Source organism: Somniosus microcephalus, chromosome 5 (assembly GCF_052327205.1).
Source record: "Somniosus microcephalus isolate GS21.2 chromosome 5, FLI_Smic_1.0, whole genome shotgun sequence".
Taxonomy (NCBI): domain Eukaryota; kingdom Metazoa; phylum Chordata; class Chondrichthyes; order Squaliformes; family Somniosidae; genus Somniosus; species Somniosus microcephalus.
The window spans coordinates 197,141,373-197,162,814 of record NC_140991.1 but is presented as its reverse complement, the minus strand read 5'-3'; the positions used below and the strand labels follow the sequence as shown (position 1 = coordinate 197,162,814).

Below are 21,442 nucleotides of genomic sequence, written 5' to 3'. Positions count from 1 at the left end.
TTTATAGTGCAGGAGGAGTGCCCTTTAATTTGCGCTCCCCAGGGTGTGTTGCGTTCCATTTTACAAACGCTCTGGACGCCAGCCGCAGAATGGGGCGGTCCGACTGAATTTTGGATTCGGGGCGGCCAAAGGGCGTTGCACGAGGATGTGACGTCATTTTCTGCGCGCGCATCCGGGCGGCCGCTAAACTTTGCGCCAGCGCTAACGGGCAACTTAATTTGGGGCGGGGCGCAAACTGCGCTGCGCCCGGGCGCTACACGCATAGCGCCCGAAAATCACTTCTCTTAAGGCGCTAACTGCTGGCGCAAGCAACTGAAAATCTAGGCCAAGAAGTCTTACTGCAGTTATATAGGGCCTTGGTGAGACAACACCTGGAGTACTGTGTACAGGTTTGGGGGGAAAAATTCGATGTCGCCCCTTTTACGTCCTTGGCGCCCCGAAAAAATTAGCACCCCTCCACCTGAAATTCAGTTGTAGTGCTCCAAGCAGGAGACGGGGTGCTACTGGAAGTGCTCCACCTCCTTCTTGGGGCGCTACAACTGAATATCGTGGCGCTACGTGCAACAGCGCCATGCGTGGCGGCATGTAGCGCTGCGCCATTGCAGGCCTCCCTCCCCTGATTAAAGGGGAGGGACCAAGCGCAGTGTGCACCAGGGCCCTGCTAGACCACCGGGGAGCGGGGTGCCACAAAAACAGCCCGGCACTCAAGAAAAGTGCCGGGCTGAGCAATTGCGACCGACACCCCGAAGAAAAATGGGGAAGGGGTAGGTGCTGGCAGTCGGCCAAAAAAAATGGCCGCCCGACACCTGCCCTTTAAGTAGCGCCGCCGCAGCTGCAAAAATGCCATCCTGACCCTGTCGGACATATTGACCAGCAATAGGTCAGGGGGCGCAGCCCAAGTTTACGGCCGGGGCGCGAGCATGGCGCTGTGCATGGCGATGATGTCATTGCCGGCAGCGCCGCGGGGCGCTACTGGCTACTGCCGCCGCTAACCTCCCGCTGAATTTCGTGGGAGGCGTTAGCTGCGCCGTGCCTGGGCATTAGGGGATTTACGCCCCGTTAGCACCCCCGGAGGCACTAACGAGAAGCATGAATCAACCCAATTTTTCCCCCTTGGTCTCCTTACCTAAGGAAGGATATACTTGCCATGGAGGGAGTGTGATGAAGGTTCACTAGACTAATTCCTGGGATGAGGCGATTGTCCTATGAGGAAAGATTGAGTAGACTAGGTCTGTATTTCCTAGAGTTTAGAAGAATGAGAGGTGATCTCATTGAAACATATAACATTTTTAAGGGGCTTGACAGGGTAGATGCTGGGAGTCACTAGGGGTCACGGTCTCAGAATAAGGGGAGAAATTTCTTCACTCAGAACTCTTTGGAATTCTCTACCCCAGAGAGCTGTGGAGGCTCAGTCATTGATTATATTACAGAGATTAATAGATTTTTGGATACTAAGGGAATCAAGGTATATGGGAGTAGTGCGGGAAGGTGGAGTTGAGGTAGAAAATCAGCCATGACCTTATTGAATGGGAGAGCAGGCTCGAAGGGCTGAATGGCCTACTCCTGCTCTTATTTCTTAAGTTTTATATTCTGTTGAATTCCAGCCTGCTGCGATTTTCAAGCAGTCCAGGAAATAAGCATCCAGCGCTTCCGTCTGAAACTGGAGGGAGCTTCATTAATCTATGCAAATCGGTATCCTACGTAGGACCCAAAGGTAGGTGGCAGTGTAGGCAGTGTAGTTGAAAGCATAAAATTACAAAGGGATATTGATAGATTAAGTGAATGGGCAAAACTGTGGCAAATGGATTTCAATAAAAGCAAATGTGAGGTCATCCACTTTGGACCTAAAAAGGATAGAACAGGATACTTTCTAAATGGTGAAAATCTAAAAACAGTGGAGGTCCAAAGAAACTTGGGTGGGGGGTGGGTCAGGTACATAGATCATTAAAATGTCATGAACAGGTACAGAAAATATTCAAAAAGGCTAATGGAATGCTGGCCTTTATATCTAGAGGACTACAATACAAGGGGGTAGAAGTTATGCTGCAGCTGTACAAAGACCTGGTTAGATCGCACCTGGAGTACTATGAGTAGTTCTGGGCACCACACCTTAGGAACAATATATTGGCCTTGGAGGGAGTGCAGCGTAGGTTTACCAGAATGATACCCGGACTTCAAGGGTTAAGTTACGAGGAGGGATTACACAAATTGGTGTTGTACTTCCTAGAATTTAGAAAGTTAAGAGGTGCTTTGATCGAAGTTTTCAAGATATTAAGGGGAACAGATAGGGTAGATAGAGAGAAACTATTTCCGCTGGTTGGGGAGTCTAGGACTAGGGGGCATAGTCTAAAAATTAGAGCCAGACCTTTCAGGGGTGAAATTAGGAAACACTTCTATACACAAAGGATGGTAGAAGTTTGGAACTCTCTTCCGCAAATGGCAATTGATGCTAGATCAGTTGTTCATTTTAAATCGGAGATTGATAGCTTTTTGTTAACCAAAGGTATTAAGGGATATGGGCCAAAGGCGGGTATATGGAGTTAGGTCGCGGATCAGCCATGATCTCACTGAATGGTGGAACAGGCTCGAGGGGCTGAATGGCCTACTCCTGTCCCTATGACCCCAGTGTAATTTTAGTGTTCCAACGGGTGGCACACATGTATGCGCAGGTCCCACCAATGGAACGCAACACAGAGCAGCCTAACTAGCGGTCCTTAATCGGACCACTGAAGGCCACTCCGAAAACAGTCCAGTTAAGTTCTGTTAACAAATTTGGAGCATGAATCCTCCTCCTAACCCCACAAAAATCACCCCGCCTATCACTAGACCCTCCGTAACCCCCTCGGCGATTTCCTGCTCCCCCTTTGATTGTATACTGCCAACTTGGCTCTGCGGAGAAACTGCTGGATTAATCCGCCTCCCGCATCACCCCCCCCCCCACCCGATTGACGAGCTGCCTGCCAGCAATGCGTTGGCAGATCATCACTCATAGTTAAATGAGGCCTGATCACCAAAATTGATGAGGCCTCCCACCGACATCATCAGGCAGATGGAGCAGATGCCCCAGCCCCACAAACACTCATCTGCTGTGCGCCAAAACTAAAATTTACCCCATAGATTCACTAATTTGCCTGACCAAGTGTAACCCTCCCCTCCCATGCTCCATTTCCTAATGTTCTTTGACATCCTTTCTCACAAAAAAATACAATAACCAGCAGCTCTTGAAGGTTAAATGATTAACTATTTCAAAGTTGGCAATACACCAGATAAAACTATCAGGAAGAAAATCAATTTGTTCTTCGTAGCTCCACCAACTCACACTAGCACGTTCCTTCAAGTTACTACTACAATACAAACATTTATAGATTAATTACATGTGTACAACAGATTATTTACTGGTTCCCTATGCATCATGATGCTGCATTGTTTCACAATTAAGATTTATTATGCAGGACATTTGGCTCAGATTTATGTGACTTTCTACAATCAGTTGCAAGAATTTATCAAAATTAAATGCAATAGAGAAATATAACACTAGGGGGTAGTTTTTGACTCTGCGATAGTGTTAAACGGGTGATAGCGAATCAGCAGCCCGTTTTAAACGGGCTAAGCAGACTAAAAAGATTTATTTTTTTCTGTCAATGTATGATACAAACATGATACAAAATGGAAACAATAGTTAATGAAACAAACTTCTCTGAGTCTGGTCACTTAGGAGCAATCCAGACTCCCTGTACAAATCAACCAAAGCAATTATTACCAGCCTCCCCCCGCCCCCCCCCCCATGTTATCAAGTAGTTTGTTTTCCCATAATACAGCACTGGTATATATCATACATAGATATAATAATGTCATAGTAACAAGATCAATTTCAAAAAGATGGTTGAGGAGCAGTGTTTAAATTCTGTTCTGACACATTTGTCTTTGACACCATTGGCAGATTGTTATTTTCATCTTTCCGTCACCAGCTATTTTCCGCCTGGCCATTCTGCTCTTAGGGTGAAAACTAGTCCATGGTAATTTTGTTTTCATTTTAATTATATTACACTCACACTTATAGTTTACCTGCATCTTTTTTTAAATAATGGGAAACACATCTCCGAATGCAAGAAGAAATTCAGCACTCGAAGGGTTAAGTGCTAAATGGGTTGATGAAAAGTAAAAGCATGTTTTAAGATTGCAGTACAAGTAGGTGGAGACTGATGAATAATATTGAACAAAAGGATGCATTCAGAGGCTATCAACAGAAATTTAGAAATCTTGGCATGTTCTAAGGATCTCAGGACAGGCATGGGAGAATCAGTGAAGACTAGACTCCCTTTATTCATTGTTACTGGATTTAAAGCAGCTCTTACTCTAATCTGTCAATTTTATCCTGAAGTGAAAACCAACAGCAGTACTAAAACCTAATGAAGAAAGGGAAAATCTATGCAACACAATTTTTCTTTAAACAGAGAGAGAAACCTAGGAGCGAATGGGATAAATCCCAAAGTAGTGGTTATACGACAAGCAGCGTGGGTTTAAAAGCCTGTAAATTATAGGAGGAAAGAAAGAAAGGTGGTAAAGATTTCCACAGTTCTAAAGCCCTGGGAAAGAATGAGATGCAGTAGGAAATTGTGCAATGAGTTTTAATTTCAACTTAGTGAGGACTCAGGCTGGAGGGAAAGTGTAAAGGCCAGTGTATGTGCAGCTTGGAAGGGAAGTTCAGAGGAGCAGTGACCACAGTGGTGAAATACGCTGCAGGTCAATAGTATCCTCTTGTTTTAAAAATTAGTAAGCTGGAGAACCTCGGACTCATTTTTAAATGTTTTGCAATTTCATAATGTAAATTTGCAATCTGCAAATATGTTGCAAATGGGCCTTGGTACACCTTTCCTTCGAAGGCGTAGAGGATGCAAAGTCTCAAATGGATGGCTGGAGTTGCATCACATCACAATTTTTTTTTAAGTAGTTATTCCTTTATGCTATCAATGTACGGCATGTTAGTGCTGGAAAATAGAACACTTTCTTATTTCTGGAGTCATCACCTGCATGAAGCACTCCTCGGACAATTATAGCATAGCCAGTTGCAGAGCAAATCTCATTCTACTCAGTCCCAATAACGTGCCATAACTCCAATCACAGAAGAGCACCTCTTACTGCATCAGTGTAACATTTTAATTTCCTGCACTCGTCATCCTGTAATTTCCCTGAATGAGGTTGCTAATTTTATGTCAATTAGCACCAAATATGAAACAGCTTTGTGCTCTGGGCTCACATTCTCTGGCCAAGCTCATTTTGCATAGAACATCCAACAGAGACAACAAACTTCCAACCCATCCGTCCAGGATGTACAAAAAAAGGTCAGCTTGCCAATTTAATGCTACGTCCAGTCCCCAATTGAGCTACATTGAACATTTCATTGTGGCAGCCTAACTTGCACACAATCCTTTATGACAGGTCTCTATCCCGCACCGAGTCTTGCTTGCCCATCATCCCTATCCTCGCTGAACTACACTGGCTCCAGGTTCCCCACCAGCTGAATTTTAAAATTCTCATCCTTGTGTTTAAATCCCTTCGTGGCCTCACCCCCTTCCCTTCTCTGTAAACTCCTCCAGCCCAACAACACCACTCCCTGTGAACTTTCCATTCCTCTGACTCCCTCCTCTTGTGCATTTCACCTTTGCCCAACCTTGGTGACTGTGCCTTCAGCCACCTAGGACCCACACTCTGTAGTTCCTTCCCTAACACCGCTCCTCAACTCTCCGCTTCCCTCTCCTCCTTTTAGATCCTCCATAAAACCCATCTCTTTGACCCCTCCTAAAATGTCTTTCTTTGGCTCAACACCTGTTCTTCTTTCTGCTTTTGTAAAGTGCCTTGGGACATTTTTCTATGTTAAAAGTGCTCTATAACTGTATTGTTACAACCCGATTATGAGAGATATTATTGCACATGTGGGATATTGCGTGGGAAGTGCCTGCTTTAATGCTTTACTTGTCACCTAGGATTCACTGACATGTTTTCAAACGCTCTTAGGGTGCTGTTTAATTTACGGTATATGGAATGAGACACAGAAGCATAAGAGACTGTTAGGAAGTTGATTCAAGTACATTGGAACAACAATCGAGCTCTAACAAAGTCTACATGCTTGTGAGACTTTTTATGAACTACTCTCAGTGCATTGTCTCAATGATAGCTCAGTAAGACATGCACATGATTGGGTTGTGAGGCAGGGCTCTGCTTAACTCTAGTACTGTTTCTAAGACTCTAATGGATCTATTTCAGTGGAGTTTGTGACCCCAAGCAATGCTAATGCAGTACTACTACAGTCAGCTGACCTGGAGCTGAGAATGCGATCTGAAAAATAATTTTGGGCTGTTATGGAAAGCATGAGATTTGAAGCAAGTTTCTGACGCTCGTCACCAGCTGACTCTTATCAGGAACAGAATCCAGTATGCAGCAGAGGCCCTGAGGGAGCAGAACGTGCTTGGCCACTACAGTAATTCCTGTTGTTTAGCAGAATGCCTGCATTGATTGTTTTGACTATGGCAAACAAGGGCAGGGACAAGAAGCTACCGCCAGATGAGCACGTAGCCATGTGTTTTTTTCCAATACCAACAATTTTCACATTGCTTTCAAAAATTGAAAACAGCTTTTTTAAATTGTCCATCTGTGGGAAGCTATTACATTGTTTAAAATCTAAACATAAACACAAAGCATGTGTCTGTATTCCAGCAGAATGCAGGTTTTTAAAGCCTCGTAGAAATTTTCTTTTGGAAAATTCATTAATTTGAAGTACATAAAGGGCTTTTGAAAAGGGCACTATATTTAGTAAATGTCATGTGATCTATTTCCTTGTGCGCATTCAAGTATTAAAAATGCCAAGGCAGTTAACCCTTTACATACCAACTCCTCTTGTCTAAATATTCAATTATTGTTCCTTATACAGGCACACAAGAGATAGAACCTGAAGCAATGTCCTAATACTGATATCCGAAGAAGCTATTATAATGATAAAACTCCAGCATGCATTATCTTTACAGAATGGAATGTTTTATGCCCTACGCTCGACCTTTGAGTATTTAACACTGAGAACACCTGAGGTGTGTTATTTCATCTGAGTATGATCAAGCTGTCAGAGGCATGGGGGGGAATTTTAACCCCCAAAAATGGGTGGGTTTGGGTTGGGTGGGAGGTTAAAGTGGTAGAAATCTGAATCCTGACCCCAACACCGCCTCCAACACCCGCCCACTTCCAATTTTAACGGAGGCTGGACTGGGGGTGGGGGAGGGGGGGGGGCGGGCAGCCAACCCCCTCCCAGAAGGCCAACCCGGAGGTGGGTTAGTACTTTAAATATTATAATGAGCCTGTGTGCCTCATTTTGAATCTCCATTTAAAATTTTACTCTGGGCGGCCAGGTTTCCTGGGCCTCGGGGATCCCGGCAGCTAAAGGAAGGCGAAGACTGCTGGATCCAGGAGGTAAGTGCCTTTTCACATACCTGCTGGATCCAGCGTTCCTGCCTTGCCAACTGCTCAACTGATAGAAAGCAGAGAGTTGGAATAAACGGCTCTTTTTCCGAGTGGCAGGCAGTGACTAGTGCGGTACCGCAGGGATCAGTCCTTGGACCCCAGCTATTCACAATATATATTAATGATCTGGACGAGGGAACTAGATGTAATATCTCCAAGTTTGCAGATGACACAAAGCTGGGTGGGCGTATGTGCTGTGAGGAGGATGCCGAGAAACTCCAGTATGATTTGGACAGGTTGGGTGATTGGGCAGAAGCATGGCAGATGCAATATAACGTGGATAAATGCGAGGTTATCCACTTTGGTGTCAAAAACAAGAAGGCAGATTATTATCTGAATGGCAACAGATTGGGAGAAGGGGAAGTGCAACGAGACCGGGGCGTCCTTGTACACAAGTCGCTGAAGGTAAGCATGCAGGTGCAGCAGGCGGTTAAGAAGGCAAATGGTATGTTGGCCTTCGTAGCGAGAGGGTTTGAGTACAGGAACAAGGATGTCTTGCTGCAGTTGTACAGGGCCTTGGTGAGACCACATCTTGAGTATTGTGTGCAGTTTTGGTCACCTTATCTGAGGAAGGATGTTCTTGCCATGGAAGGAGTGCAGCGAAGATTCACCAGGCTGATACCTGGGATGGCAGGAATGATGTATGAGGAGAGATTGGGTCGATTGGGCTTGTACTCGCTGGAGTTTAGAAGAATGAGAGGGGATCTCATTGAAACTTATAAAATTCTAACAGGACTAGACAGACTAGATACAGGATGTTCCCGATGGTCAGGGAGTCCAGAACCAGGGGTCACAGTCTAAGGATAAGGGGTAAGCCATTTAGGACAGAGATGAGGAGGAATTTCTTCACCCAGAGAGTGGTGAACCTGTGGAATTCTCTACCATAGAAAGCAGTAGAGGCCAATTCATTAAATATATTCAAGAAGGAATGTCATAAATCGCAACTTCTGCAAGAAGTACTACTGAACGGCCAGCTGAGGGCGCCGCCCGAGGAGTATAAATACTCGGGCGTGGGCCCACCTTGGCCAGAGACAGTCTGGAAACAGGAAGCTAGTGACTACTAACTAGACTTCCATGTTTTGTTACAAGTCGATTAATGCCTTGCTTTATGTAGAACCAAGTGCGTAGTGAGTCTTTATTACGTCAAGGAGTTGGATATATTTCTTAAGGCTAAAGGGATCAAGGGATATGGGGAGAAAGCAGGGACAGGGTACTGAATTTGGATGATCAGCCATGATCTCATTAAATGGCGGAGCAGGCTCGAGGGGCCGACTGGTCTACTCCTGCTCCTATCTTCTATGTTTCTATGCTCGCAATCGGACACCCCCCAAACATTCCGATCTCCCCACGGCCTCCCCCCCACCCCCCTAAGCCTCCGATCTCCCCCTCAGCCTCCGATCCCCCCTCCAGCCCAGCGATCCCAGCCTTCCGCACCACCTCGATCTCCGACTCCCTCCTATCACGGCCTTCCGACGCCTTCCCTGATCTCCGACCACCTCCGATCCCGGCCTTATGACCCCGGCCTTACGACCACCCTCTCCAATCCTGGTCTTCTGATCCCCTCTCCGATCTCTGAACCCCACCCCCGATCCCGGTCTTCCGCCCCCACCCCTGAAACCGTCCTTCCAACCTCCCCCACCCCCCGATCCCGGTCTTCCCATACCCACCCTACCCCCCAAACCCAGCCTCCGATCCTTCCCTCCCTCCTCTCTGCGTCCTAGTGGCTGGCTGCGGGTGGGAAACAGAGAAAAAAATGTTAATCAGGCCCTGCCATTAAATTTGGCAGGACCTGAGGGAAACCCCTTCTCCCGAGTTTCCCGACCACAAACAAGGCCCCCCGCTCCTTACCTGCCTCCAAGTTAAAATCCTGCCCATGAATTAGTTAACTTGTGGTGTATTTGGTTTGATACTAAAAAATGCCATTAATGGTTCAGATTCAATGTCCTCGACTGGCTGAAAATTTGGCTCTAAATTCCAGTTTTTCAACCAATCAAATGTCAATATTTTACATTGCAGAGGAAAACAGAAAAAAATGCTTAGAGAAGATGAAAAGTAAATATAAAGTACATAATACAGTATATTAGAAGTAAAAGTAAAGTAAAACTAATAAAGTAACACAAAGAAAATGGGGAAAAGGGTGAAATAGGATAAGCAGATGCTTAAAATTTGTTATTTTTATTCACAATTATTCTTCCAGTGTTCGTTTTAGTTCTATGGATAATAAAGCTACTGTAATAGCGTGGTATGTTCAGCATTACAGTGTGTTCGGTAAAAGCTGGCTTACGGAGACTCTAATTCCCCAGAGCTGCAGGCCATCTAAAGGGTAAGCATTTTTAGTATTATATTCAATTCAACTTTCCTTTTGAAAGCCCAAATTGATTATGTTTTAAATAGTTAGCTTTAATGAACTATAACTTCACAAAGGATTGCCAGGCCTATCTAATTTAACAGTAGGTTTCTAATTTCACCATGCAGCACTGATATTCTTGGTCTCACTATCTCTTCTAATCTCAAATGGAACTCCCATATCTCCTGTTGAAACTGTCTCCAAGAAATTCTGTTCCATCATTTGTGCCAAAACACTTCTATTCTCCTCAACAACTTTTAGCTCTCCATAAAGCCCTACTCCTTCCAAGACTTGAATATCGTTTCCACATCTGGGATGCTCTTCCAATCCTTTCTCAGTATTGAACAGGATGCAAATATATTGCACAAAATGAGTGGCATAAGTAAACAACAAAGGAAACAAATTTAGCAGAGAGAGATTTAGCAAACAGCTCAGGACATTCAACAAGTGGCCCGATAATAGCAATATACTTGTGGCTTTCGATATTGAGACATTGTGGAAAAGCAATCGAAAGAGCAAGTAGAATGTTGGGATATATAGAAATCATAGAAATTTACAGCACAGAAGAAGGCCATTCGGCCCATCGTGTCTGTGCTGGCCGAAAAGGAGCTATCCAGATTGAATTCCATTTGCTACTTTTCTGCCCACCTGACCAGTCCATTGATATCTTTCTGCAGTCTACAGCTTTCTTCCTCACTATCAATCACACAGCCAATTTTTGTATTATCTGCAAACTTCTTAATGATGCCCCCAACATTGAAGTCTAAATCATTGATATATACCACAAAAAGCAAGGGACCTAATACTGAGCCCTGCAGAACCCCACTGGAAACAGCCTTCCATTCACAAAAACAACTGTTGACCATTACCCTTTGCTTCCTGCCACTGAGCCAATTTTGGATCCAACTTGCCACTTTCCCTTGGATCCCATGGACTTTTACTTTACTGACCAGTCTGCCATGTGGGACCTTGACAAAAGCCTTGCTAAATCCATGTAGACTACATCAAACGCGGTACCATCATCGACTCACCTTGTTACCTCCTCAAAAAATTCAATCAAGTTAGTCAGACACGACCTTCCCTTAACAAATCCATGCTGACTGCCCTTGATTAATCCATCCAAAGCAGTGATGTACAAGTCCATAGAGGTTGAACTGAGGCTTTATAATGCATTAATCTCATTTGTTAAAGCCATTGTCTAGGTAGACATTACCTTAGTAAATCCGGTAGGTTTACACTGGTGTTACCATTGGCTGCACAGCACTAGTACATTGGTAACCAGCAGCACAAACTCCTAATATAAAAGCAGCTTTGGAGTACTGTATCACCAGACTCCAAAGGAAAATACATGCATTGGAGAATAGAAAAGTTCAACAATGATGTTCCATAGTGTAAAGGGGCTTGGCTATGAGAACGAGAGAAACCTTGCTCTACTCTACAGTTTATAGAGAAGATGGTCAAGGAGTGACCTCATCAAAATATATCTATCTATATAATTAAGAGTCTTCTGTATCACACATCACACATTAAAGGGGGAATTTTCCAACTTCGTGCTAGTAGGGAGCCTGGTATGGTGAAAGCGCACACTGGAAATTCTGACGTGCTGTGATTGATTTTTCATCCAATAGTTGAAAAACTGCACAAATTGACAGAGTCAATAAATTATCCCTTAAATCTATCTGCAGGATAAAAATAACCTCATTGGCTCGAATAAGCAACTTAAGTATGCTGATTCATTGAAATATAAATCAGCAAAAAATCCCACAAAAAAACTATTTAAAAGCTGCGATTTCAACCAATCACCTCATTGCATTTATTTTTTCAAAGTGGTTCTAGCTGTAATTTTTTTCCGACCCAACTGGATATCTGATTGTATCACTAATAGGACTAATTGCGTGATTCCATGCTCCCATGGGAGAATCAGAACTATGATAATGGCCCAGAAATTCCGTTTGCAGCCCTCCCGCGGCCGGAGGGCTGTGATTTGGAAAAATCTCCGTCTGGATCGGCAGGCTCCCGGGAGGCGCAGAATTTCATTGCTGTGCCTCTTCAAACTGCCGGTGTGCAGGGCACGCGTATCCCAGGGGCGCAGGTAGTTCGCAGCGTCCCTGGGATCACGTGGGCCATGGGGAGCCAATCAGAGCAGGGAATCTCCATTCATAGATTTGACAGGAAGACCTGTCAAATCTATGAATAGAGATCAGCCCCAAAATATAAGTAAAACGTCAAAGAATTTTTTTTTAAAAATCACATTTTTAAAATGACTATAAATTACATAAATTAACTATTTTAAACAAAAATTTTAATTTTTGAAAAAAATAATTAATGTTTTTAACGGGGCTAAAAATAAACTTACCTTTCTTTAAAGTATTTTAAAATGATAAATCAGTGGAAATTGTTTTTTAAAATTTCTTCACCTCTTAGCCTGGTAAAAGCAGGCCTTGCGGCTGCTTTTCCAGGCGCAGCTGTTTCAGACTTACCTGGACTGAAGCAACTGTGGAAAAAAACTGAAGTTTCAGCCGCACGCACTGCCTATCCGGCGCAGGCGTTTGACCAGTGAAGCTCTTTCTTCAAAGAACGGAAGTTCCGGTTTCCAGCGCATGCGCAGTGCATGCCTAAAACCGGCACTTCCGTTGGCCCTACGGGTGAGTACACAGCACGTACACATCCATAGGGAACAGAATTTATGGGCCATTGTAGCCTTATCTGTGACCTGTGTTCCTTTAAAGCGGAGCTTCCCACTAGGATCACAAATTTCCCTCCGCCCGTCTGCTGCGGTTCACGTCTGTTGTGAGCCAACTTGGCCTGCAAGTGAAAGGGAAGTGTGTCAATGAGTGTGGTGCAATATGTTTGGGTGATGTGTCTGTCATGGTTAAATAGCTGACAGTGTGTACAATATGTGAGATGTGGATGTGAGGCTTGCGGCAGTGGTTAGTGTACTGGGGTGAGGTGAAGCTATGATTGTGAGATATGAGCCGCGATTGCTAGAGATTGTTGGTAGGTGGGTGATGGGGGTGTGGTTCATATGCAGTGTGTGAGGCTAGTAGTGCAGTTGGTGGGATATGGCATTTGAAGATGTATTCACTCACCTTGACCACTCGTGTGAGGTAATTACATTTCTTGCAGCACTGGATCAAGGTCCTAGGGGCAACACTGGTAGCACTGACAGCTTCTGCTATCTCCTCCCACTGCCTCTTGGCATGCTGCCTAGAAAGCCTGCTGCACCCTGCGGGTAGAGGACCTGTCGTCTTCTGTGCACCCCCAGGACCAAGGCCTCCAGTGCTGCATCTGAGAACCTCTTTGCTCTCTCTCTTCCTGTTGAGCCATGACTGCATCCAGAGTGACAATGATGTGCTTCTGCAACAAAGCACCTCCCCTTTAAGTAGTGCAGAGAGCCTAGGCAAAATATTATTGGCCAGTAGACTGCACCCGATATTGGCCCCCATCGGCAGCGCGTTTAGCGCGGAGCTCAGTGCTCCAATCATGTAAATGAGCAGGCAGCACGAATTCTGCACCACTTTGAACGGGTGCAGGCTTCACGCTCCATGCACCCATTTTTGAGCTTAATCAAATTTAAGCCCCTTTGTTTCTTTAATGTCTTAATGCTTCTGTCCATTACTTGACTTGACTGCAATGGTCATTCCACTCATGATACCTCTCTGGATTTGTCTGTTTCTTTTAATATATCCCCCTCCCTGCTTTTGGTGGCATTAAGACATCTCTTATATTATTAAGCTCTTATATTTTAGTTCTGCAGAAGGGCCCGCAGCCAAAATGTTAACTTGTCTGTTGCTCTCCACAGATGCTGACTAACCTGCTGTGTGTTTCCAGCATTTTCTGTTTTCTGTTTCAGATTTCCAGCATCTGCAGTATTTTGCTTTTTGCTGATATATCAATCTTGCTGGTTTCAGAATGTGTGTCTTGTTATCAGATTACATATTTCAGGTTGCTTTGTTTTGTAATCACAGTTGTCATCACCACTTGAGAATTGCTGTTGATGTAACTTATTTATTTCTCTGGTTTGCACTGTCTTAACTTTCTTTTGACTGTCATGAAAATCTTTAAATAAAGTTTTTTTAAAGAAATAATGGTGACCCTTGACACTGATTTGAGAATTTAGCTTCAAATTTCTTGAAACCATCACAACCTTGAAGCTTCTCCATAGGCTTTATATGGACACCTCTTCCTTCATTAAAAGTCAGGACAGTCCTCGTCATATCCAGAGCAAATACTGATGACACTTTTGCTTTCAGAACAACATTCATAGATGACATGTTTGTTGGGAATGTTAGTCATATTCATAGGGGCAGTTGTAATTTAATTCAATTCAATTTCAATTTCAATTTTATTCAATTTAAAACTGATGGCTTCACTTTCAATTTGATAAGGCAAGAATAAGTATTTCTTGAACGGCCTATCCCACACTAGGAAAAAGATGTTCTGTACATTTGCTGCCATGTTCTGCCAGTCATATGAAACAATCAGAGCACAAGATTTAAGAGAAAGTCAAAATTTATAAAGTACAAACCAGCAAAAAGTACAGACAAGGTATAGCATAGAAAATGAGGAAAACACAAGTCAAACTCAAAAAAATTCCAGAAAGCAACTGAATTGAAATAAAACTGAATAACAAAAATTTTAAGTAAAAGACAAAGGCAAAAAGTAAACAGAGTAAAACAGCTTCTTTAGATTGGAGGGAAAGGTTAAAGAGCTACAGGTTTGGAGATGAAAGGTTGTACGTGAGATAAATGTACCTCTTCCAAAATGGTTCCTATGGGTCTGGTTAGAGTGCATTTCTAATTTAATGGGGTTATTTTTTGTCTTTACTGCATGGTCAATAATCTGGAGTAGATCGCCACCCGTTACAGAACCCACCTGTTTTCCATTCCATTGTTTCTATAATGGGGCGGGATCTGTAATGGGCAGGCAATCCGCTCCGTCAGATTACCACCCATGTGGTAAAGACAAAAATTTACCCGAATATCTTTTTCCTGTGTTAATTACTTTCCACATGTGGCAGCAAATATCTGACACAGAGCAGCCTGTGATAGACAGGACTTCAGGGGTGGAGCAGATACATCAATGAACTACAATATAGATTGTTTTTAAAGGTCAATATTTGTATCAATATCAAAGCTACCTTTGAGGCTGCAATTGCACTTCTACGTCCTGGATTTCCTTTTCCTACTGTATAAAAATCTGGCCTTCCAAATGCATTGAAACTTCCCTTCTCAACCCACCCTCTGCAGTTCTGCAATGTTTTGGTTCGTACTGGCTGAAGTTAGGTCAGTATTCAACATGTGATGAAAGCTCTTGTTTATTTACAGGCGTTTAAACTCCTTTAAGGTTCTATATAGAGCATAATGTGGAATGCATGCGCAAAATTGATTGTGCACATTTTTTATGTAAGAAGTCACACAACACCAGGTTATAGTCCAACAGCTTTATTTGAAATCACAAGCTTTCGGAGCGCTGCTCCTTCGTCGGGTGAAGTGGAGAAATGCATAAAGGCACAGCTTATATAGTCAGAGAATAATGTCAGATGTTTACAGGTAATCTTTCTAACTGCCATTTATCACACCTCGGCAAAGAGATAATCACAGCAATCAAAGGTGTGAATGGTGTCCAAACAGGTCACATCTTTGATTGCTGTGATTATCTCTCTGCCGAGGTGTGATAAATGGCAGTTAGAAAGATTACCTGTAAACATCTGACATTATTCTCTGACTATATAAGCTGTGTCTTTATGCATTTCTCCACTTCACCTGACGAAGGAGCAGCGCTCCGAAAGCTTGTGATTTCAAATAAAGCTGTTGGACTATAACCTGGTGTTGTGTGACTTCTTACATTTGTCCGCCCCAGTCCAACACCAGCATCTCCACACCACATTTTTTATGACAGGTCACATGCAAATTCATGTGAAGTTAATAGGGTAACGTTTGACCAGTAAAGCAGAACTGCTGAGAGTGCAGCATTACAAAATTTATCCCAATGTGCGCAAAAGAAAGCGTCCAATTTGAGTGTTTTTAACTGTATTTTGATACGTTATTACTATCGTAGACAGTGGTTGTAAATGAATGTAAAGACAGACCAAAAATTCAAAAACAGCAGGTAAGAGATGCAGCCCACTGTTGGTGATTCCCTGAGAAGAAGCTGGCTGGTAGCGAGGCAGCATTCTCTGGGGCCAACAACACTCAGCTCTGCTCCACCAGTGGACGTGCGGCGGAACAGTCACAGAAGACCTCTGTTCCTGACCGTGCCAGAATGTCTGGGATTGGGTGGGGGGTCACCTTATTAACATAGCAGCAGTGAGCACCCACACCACTACGGGCCACTTCTTAGGTGCCCGCCAGAGAAGGGGGTGGGAAAAGCAGCACTGACCAACCAACAGTGCAGTGACCGGCATTATCAGCATAATTATTTATTTAAATTGGCCCAATTGGCTGTTTTTATAAAGGGACAGGAAGCCGGGTTTTGCTAGGGATCCCGGGCCTCAGCTGGGCCTGTTCATCCCAGGAGTCTGCAGCACTAAGTGGGAAGCAGACCAGGGCAGAGGAAATTCCTGATGTGGGAAATCCCTCCCCCTGGCGCCACTCCCTCTGACATCGCGGGCCAACAGAAGTTCCATCCCAATTAAGCTCCTGCACAAAATAGCAGCCTGGGCTAGGGCCCAGCATTTCCTGGCGCCAGCTGAGTGTCCTGTGGCAATGCTGCATTCCCAGCCGACTTACCCAGGAGCGCGCCGAGGGCTCTGCGGAAAGTCGGGGCCTTTATCTTTACTGCCGTGTTCTTTACTTGTCCCAATAGAGGCTCATTCTGTGCCTGTGGATTTTTAAAGAAAGCTTTCAACGTTTCACTTCATGGAACCTAGTTCTTCCAGTCCACTGCCAACTCCACATCATTCTGAATTAAAAGGAATGATGGAGATGGGAAGCTGGCACTCAGCAGTACATCTTCATGCTGGTGTGGCTTTTAAAAAGATGCTTTGTAATTGGTGGACTGTCATCAGTATATTCTGTTGACATAAGTGTACTTGCATGATTAGGCCACATTTGGGAGTACTGTGTACAATATAGGGTATCCCATTATCGAAAGGATATTGGAGTTATGGAAAAGATGCAAACTAGATTCATTGGGATGAGAGAATATAGTCTTCATGAGAGACTAGAAAAAAGACCTGAATTCACTAGAGCAGAATGGAAGAACATGCATTTATACAGTGCGTTATCAAATTCTCAGGACATCCTTAAAGTGTTTCTAAGCCAATTAATTACTTTTTGAAGTGAAATCATTGTTGTTATGTGGGCAAACACAGCAAAGCCAATTTGCAGACTGCAAGATCTAACAAACAACAAATTAGATAAATGACTGTTTTGGGTGGTGTTGGTTGAGGGATGCTTGTTAGCCAGGACACCAGAAGAACCCCCTTCTCTTCTTTGAAAAGTGCCATAGGATCTTTGATGTCTGCCTGAGCTGGCAGATGGGACCTCACAACAAAGCAGCACTCCCTCAGCACTACAGAGATGTCAGACTAGATTATGTGCTCAAGTTCTGTAGTGGAACTTAAACCCACAACCTTCTGCGTCAATTGGTGAGAATGCTATCAAATGAGCCATGTTGACACTAGAAAAATATGAATATTTGAAAATTAGTACAGGGAAAGAGCAAGAAAAAGGAATTAGGGCAGCTAGTTCCAATGTGGAGCTAGCAGCAGCACAGACAGCCTTCTTCTGTGCTTAAATTTGTTTTATTCTGTGATGTACTGATGAACCTGTGAATAGGGCAGGCTGAATCGGCTGGTTCAGCTGCTGTGGAAAACTCAGTGACAATGTATTGTAGGGAGAACAAAGTGAAAATCTTCCCAGGGATGTAGAGTGGTCCACAAAATCTGTAACATTTTGAAATGTGATTATATGTACAAATGTTTAAACCATGTCATTCCTACGGGACTATCTGCTTTACTTTTGCAGGTAAATGCCCACTAAACTGTCTCAGCTGAAAACTCCCAAATCATACTTCATGTATTAAGTCAATAACTTACAGTGTTAATGCCTCTGTCTCTTCCTATCCAGTTTATCTCCCTACTACCCATTTAACAAATGCATCGATATACATATGCAAGCTAAATCATTATCTGATGTGCAACTTGTTCTTATTTTTTTTAATAGAAGTCCACTGGAATACACGACTTTCCTTCTAAACACTGCAAACAGTCAAGACTTAGAGAATCAGACCTTATTCAGAGCTGAAGCCCTCGGTACTGTATATACTAAGTCCAAGACAAGAACGTGTAAGTCAGTCATACCTATTTCCTCCTTAGTCCCTCAGGTGCAGCAGGCGGTTAAGAAGGCAAATGGTATGTTGGCCTTCATAGCGAGAGGGTTTGAGTACAGGAGCAAGGATGTCTTGCTGCAGTTGTACAGGGCCTTGCTGAGACCACATCTTGAGTATTGTGTGCAGTTTTGGTCGCCTTATCTGAGGAAGGATGTTCTTGCCATGGAGGGAGTTCAGCGAAGATTCACCAGGCTGATACCTGGGATGGCAGGAATGACGTATGAGGAGAGATTGGGTCGATTGGGCTTATACTCGCTGGAGTTTAGAAGAATGAGAGAGGATCTCATTGAAACTTATAAAATTCTGACAGGACTGGACAGACTAGATGCAGGAAGGATGTTCCTGATGGTCGGGGAGTCCAGAACCAGGGGTCACAGTCTAAGGATAAGGGGTAAGCCATTAAGGACAGAAATGAGGAGGAATTTCTTCACCCAGAGAGTGGTGAACCTGTGGAATTCTCTACCACAGAAGGCTGTAGAGGCCAATTCATTAAATATATTCAAGAAGGAGTTGGATATATTTCTTAAGGCTAAAGGGATCAAGGGATATGGGGAGAAAGCAGGGACAGGGTACTGAATTTGGATGATCAGCCATGATCGCATTGAATGGCGGAGCAGGCTCGAGGGGCCGAATGGCCTACTCCTGCTCCTATCTTCTATGTTTCTATGTTATGTTTCTGTCTTGATTTGGTAGAGTACACAAGGAAGGTTTTTTAAGCTGTGTGTAGCCTCTGCCTTCCTGCAGCAAAACAGTTGAGAAAAGCAACTCAAAAGAGTGAGGAAGAGGAGTCTGAAATGTGCCTAAATCACCTTTCTAATTTAAGTTTAGAAAAATACAGTGGTCCCAGAAATCCTCAGATCATGCTCCCAGCAGTTACAACAGGATTGCATCTGACATTACCCTCCAATCGTTTATGGGGGCAGTAGGAGGTCACCTCATTTGCATGGATCAGGCAGCTACAAGGGCCACTTCTTGCATATCTCCAGCAGCTTGCCTGTTACTATGCCTGCCAGAGAGACGGGGAGCCCATCCCTAATTGCCCTTCAGAAGGTGGTGGTGAGCCACTTTCTTGAACCACTGCAGTCCATGTGGTGAAGCTACTTCCATAGTGCTGTTAGGGAGTTCCAGGATTTTGACCCAGCAACAATGAAGGAATGGCGATATATTTCCAAGTCAGGATGGTGGGGAACTTGGAGGTGATGGTGTTCGTAGAGGTTGCAGGTTTGGGAGGTGCTGTCGAGGAAGCCTTGGCGAGTTGCTGCAGTACATCTTGTAGATGGTACACACTGCAGCCACGGTGTGCTGGTGGTGGAGGGAGTGAATGTGTAAGGTGGTGGATGGGGTGCCAATTAAGCGGGCTGCTTTGTCTTGGATAGTGTCAAGCATCTTGAATGTTGTTGGAGCTGCACTCATCCAGGCAAGTGGAGAGTATTCCATCACACTCTTGACTTGTGCCTTGTAGATGGTGGAAAGGTTTGGGGAGTCAGAAGGTGAGACACTCACTGCAGAATACCCAGCCTCTGACCTACTCTTGTGGCCACAGTATTTATGTGTCTGGTCCAGTTAAGTTTCTGGTCAATGGTGACCCCCAGGATGTTGTTGGTGGGAGATTTGGCGATGGTAATGCCATTGAATGTCAAGGGACGGTGATTAGACTCTCGCTTGTTGAAGATAGTAATTGCCTGGCACTTGTGTGGCGCGAATGTTAATTGACACTTATCAGCCCAGGCCTGAACGTTGTCCAGGTCTTGCTGCATGCAGGCATGGACTGCTTCATTATCTGAGGAGTTGCAAATGGAACTGAACACTGTGCAATCATCAGCGAACATCCCCACTTCTGACCTTATGATGGAGAGTAGGTCATTGATGAAGCAGCTGAAGATGGTTGGGCCGAGGACACTGCCCTGAGGAACTCCCGCAGCAATGTCCTGGGGCTGAGATGATTGATGTCCAACAACTACAACCATCTTCCTTTGTGCTAGGCATGACTCCAGCCAGTGAAGAGTCTCCCCCACCCCCCCCGATTCCCATTGACTTCAATTTTACTAGGGCTCCTTGATTCCACACTTGGTCAAATGCTGCCTTATTATCAAGGGCAGTCACTCTCACCTCACCTCGAATTCAGCTCTTTTGTCCATGTTTGGACCAATGTTTGGATCTGGAGCCGAGTGATCCTGCCAGAACCCAAACTGAGCATCGGTAAGCAGGTGAGTAAGTGTCGCTTGATAGTACTGTTGACAACACCTTCCATCACTTTGCTGATGATTTAGACTGATGGGGCGGTAATTGACCGGATTGGATTGTTCTGCTTTTTGTTGACAGAACATACCTGGGCAGTTTTCCACATTGTCGGATAGATGCCAGTGTTGTAGCTGTACTGGAACAGCTTGGCTAGAGGCGCGGCTAGTTTTGGAGCACAAGTCTTCAGCACGACAGCCGGAATGTTGTCAGGGCCGATAGCCTTTGCTGTATCCAGTGCATTCAGCCGTTTCTTGATATCACGTGGACTGAATCGAATTGGCTGAAGACTAGCTTCTATGTTGGTGGGAACCTCAGGAGGAGGCTGAGAAGGATCATCCACTTGGCACTTCTCGCTGAAGATGGTTGCAAACGCTTCAGCTTTGCCTTTTGCACTCGTGTGAAGGCTCTGCCATAATTGAGGATGGGGATATTCATGGACCCTCTGCCTTCTGTTAGCTGTTTAATTGTCCACCACCATTCACAACTGGATGTGGTAGGACTGCAGAGCTTTGATCTGATCCGTTGGTTGTGGGATCGCTGAGGTCTGTCTATAGCATGCTGCCTAAGAAGAAGAAGTCCTGTGTTGCAGCTTCCCAGGTTGGCACTGCATTTTTAGGTATGCCTGGTACTGTTCCTGGCATGCTCTTCTACACTCCTCATTGAACCAGGGATGGTCCCCTGGCTTGATGGTGATGGTAGAGTGAGGGATATGCCAGGCCATGAGGTTACAGATTGTGGTGGAATACAATTCTGCTGCTGCTGATGGCTCATAGTGCCTCATAGATGCCCTGTTTTGACCTGTTAGTTCTGTTCTGAGTCTATCCCATTTAGCACAGTGGTAGTGTCACACAACATGATGGCGGTTGTCCCCAGTGTGAAGACGAGACTTCGGCTCCACAAGGACTGTGCGGTGGTCACTGCTACCAATGCTGTCATGGACAGATGCATCTGCGACAGGTAGACTGGTGAGAATGAGGTCAAGTAGGTTTTTCCCTCATGTTGGTTCTCTCA

The 21,442-nt window shown here is 44.5% G+C and overlaps 1 protein-coding gene and 1 pseudogene across 4 annotated transcripts in view; one reads left to right on the top strand and one right to left on the bottom strand.

Annotated features, from left to right (window-relative positions):
• LOC147117509 (uncharacterized) overlaps positions 1–6,347 on the top strand; it is a 54,261-nt pseudogene extending 47,914 nt beyond the window's left edge.
• The window catches only part of LOC147117508 (retinoic acid receptor beta-like), a 334,754-nt gene that overhangs the window by 95,230 nt on the left and 218,082 nt on the right, over positions 1–21,442 (bottom strand). The window lies entirely within an intron of this gene.